Raw genomic sequence first — 2780 nt, 5'->3', positions numbered from 1 at the left:
GTAGGAAAACCATTACGACTTGGTTTTTGTCCATGAGTTTCCCTTTGGGTTGCACTGCAGTCTTCTCTTAAGCACCTCACACTACTGAGTGTGGGGCTTCACCTCCTACGAGGTGGCAGTGTGGTGGGAGAGATGGCAGGTGCTGTGGTTGTATCAGGAATGGATCACTGAGGAGCTGACTGCCTGAGCTGCTCAGTGAGTTCCGAAAAGCAACAGGAGAAATCAGTTATTTGAAAGCTCAATAACTTGGAACAGGAGTAACAGCAGGGGGATCAGAGAAGAGCAAAGATACGTGTGCGTACGCCATCAAGTGTCACGCTATTTGGAGCCAAGGTTGTCAGAGAACAGCCAGTGAGGCCAGGAAAGGAGTTTGTCTTGCAGTTTTCTTTTATTCTTCTCAATTTATTATATTTTGTGTTAAGATGCAGTAAGTCTTTTCTATTCCCTTTTTAAAGAAACCTTTATTTTATGAATTTCACATAGCTTGCTTTATAAGATTCACAAAAGCCTTTTAGGTTTCTCTAACAATATCTTACATCTGAAAGACACCGTGACCTTTACAAAGTGTTCTCGGTGCCGGAGCTCATTTGGCACATTTATGCAGAAATACCCCATATCAAGGAAAGTTTTGGAAAAAAATCAATCTTTTTCTAAGTATAAATGATATCTCTATTGTCACCTTCAGTGTTTAGCAGGTCATTTGCCGTCATGAACTTTTCAGTAATGGAGTTGGGGCATACAGATGCTTGCTAGAGCTAGCTATTAAATCTTCCAATAATGCATGTTCACTTCACTTAGCTGTCAGCAGCCGAGTTTATTTTTAACAAATTTCAAATAGTTTAGAAGAGCTGAATGCTTTCCTGTACAATCGTGAGGTCACAGGGATGTTTACAAATCCTGATGGGCTCATTGTCTAAAAGTAGACTTAATGTTTTCTTGGAAATGTCAAATTTTCTCCATATAAAATCTGGGTCAATTTTATTAAGTCCAGTTTTATTAGATTTCTCCTTTCTAAGTTCTTCTTTCAATTATGATGAGTTTACTTTCAGTTCATTCAAATTTTAATAGCTGGTAATTTTTCAGTTTTTCCACCTTTTACATTTGGATAGAGACTACTCATAATACCTGGAGAAGTTGACGATTATGCGTTGTTTATTTTATTACTTTAGGAGGTTCCCTTCCCCCATGGTACTGGGATTTCAATTCATGGACTGGCAAATGCTCTACCATCAAGGGCATTTCCTGTCCTTTTCCTTTTTCTTTTTCATTTATGTATTTGGTACAGGGTCTCACTACGCAGCTCAGACTCGTAGTGGTCCTCCTGTTTCCAACCTCCCCAGTGCTGGGATTACAGGCCTGTGCCACGGTGCCCTGACTGGGTTGCCGGGGGTGGGGCTGGCATGGCATGCAGGATCCTGTCTTTTTTCAAGTTTTAAATTTTGAGACAGAGTCTCATCAAGTTGTTCAGGCTGGCATTGAACTTGCATTCCTCCTGCCTCAGCTGAGACTGTTAGTGTCCACTACCTCACCTGGCACGTTTTACATTTTTGATTTTTTAACATTCATTTTTGCCTCATGCCTCTCTAGGGTAGGTTTATTATGCCCATAATGTATGGTTAAATGACATGCCACAAATTACAGAGATGATAAATAACTGATTTTGAATTTCAGTCAGGGCTTTTGTCTCTAAATTTCAGGCTCTTTATACCAGAACAATTAATAACTCTCTTTGTTTCTCAGATAGCATCAGAATTGACTTAGGATTCACAACTAATCACTATAGTTTGTGGCTTGAGATTACATCCTGTGGGGATTATATTTTGTCATTTGTATATTTTGGGCTTTTTGATAGCAGAAAGTCCTAACCCTCTAGAGTCCATAAACCATGGGTGGATGGCTCCAGTTATTTGAAAACTATTGTCTGTATCCTTAGGATTTGGGATTTGCCAGTTGCTAGCAATTTAGAGCAGACCTGGGATTTTATATGCTAGTGAGTCATAATGATATGTTAGTGTTAATTAGTTTTTTTTCTTCCTTTGATTTTATTGGCCATAATTGTCACTCTTCATACACAGTATATCAAAGAGCTTTGTAATTTGGTTGTCAAACGTACATCAGTGACATTATCCTAAGTGGTGAGCATTTGATGATTTGCAGGGATTGAACTCAGTTTTTCCCATTAAAGATACAGCAGTTCTCTTTGCCTTTTATATGCAGAATATCAAAGACATTCATAATTTAGTTGTCAAAACATATACATGTTTTAATATTACTTTTCTTGAAAACTGTTTTGCATTTTGAAAATGAAAGGGCTTCTAAGTCGCCCGTGTCTTTCATCCTGCTTAATCCTTGCAGTACGTCTCCGCACTAAGAAACAGCTAAATTCAGGTATGCATCATGCTCCCTGAAGCATGCTGTTGCAGTTTGGTAGATTTTTTCCCTCCATTTTCACTCTGTTCCTCGATTGGCAGAAGTGTAAATACTTGCCAATATTAAATTCCCCCTTGCTAGCATGGTAGGAACTATTTTATGTGACTAAGAGCATGATTTATAGCACAACCTTCCCAGAAATCCCCTAATCAGATCTCATTTTGATAAACCCCAGGAGCACCTGGTTGCAGGATTTCAATATGTAGAATTTGTGCCTATGGTTATTTTTTGCTCTCGTTGTTAAGAGTGCAATATTCTAGATCCTGGTGTTATGCTTGAGTTTTATTTTTAACAATGCCCATTGCAAATGCAGTTGTACTCCAGGGAAATTCGCTACACTGAATGAAATA

This window comes from Octodon degus, unplaced genomic scaffold, assembly GCF_000260255.1.
Source record: "Octodon degus isolate 3935 unplaced genomic scaffold, OctDeg1.0 scaffold00018, whole genome shotgun sequence".
Lineage (NCBI taxonomy): Eukaryota > Metazoa > Chordata > Mammalia > Rodentia > Octodontidae > Octodon > Octodon degus.
Note: the sequence above shows the minus strand (reverse complement) of the source record.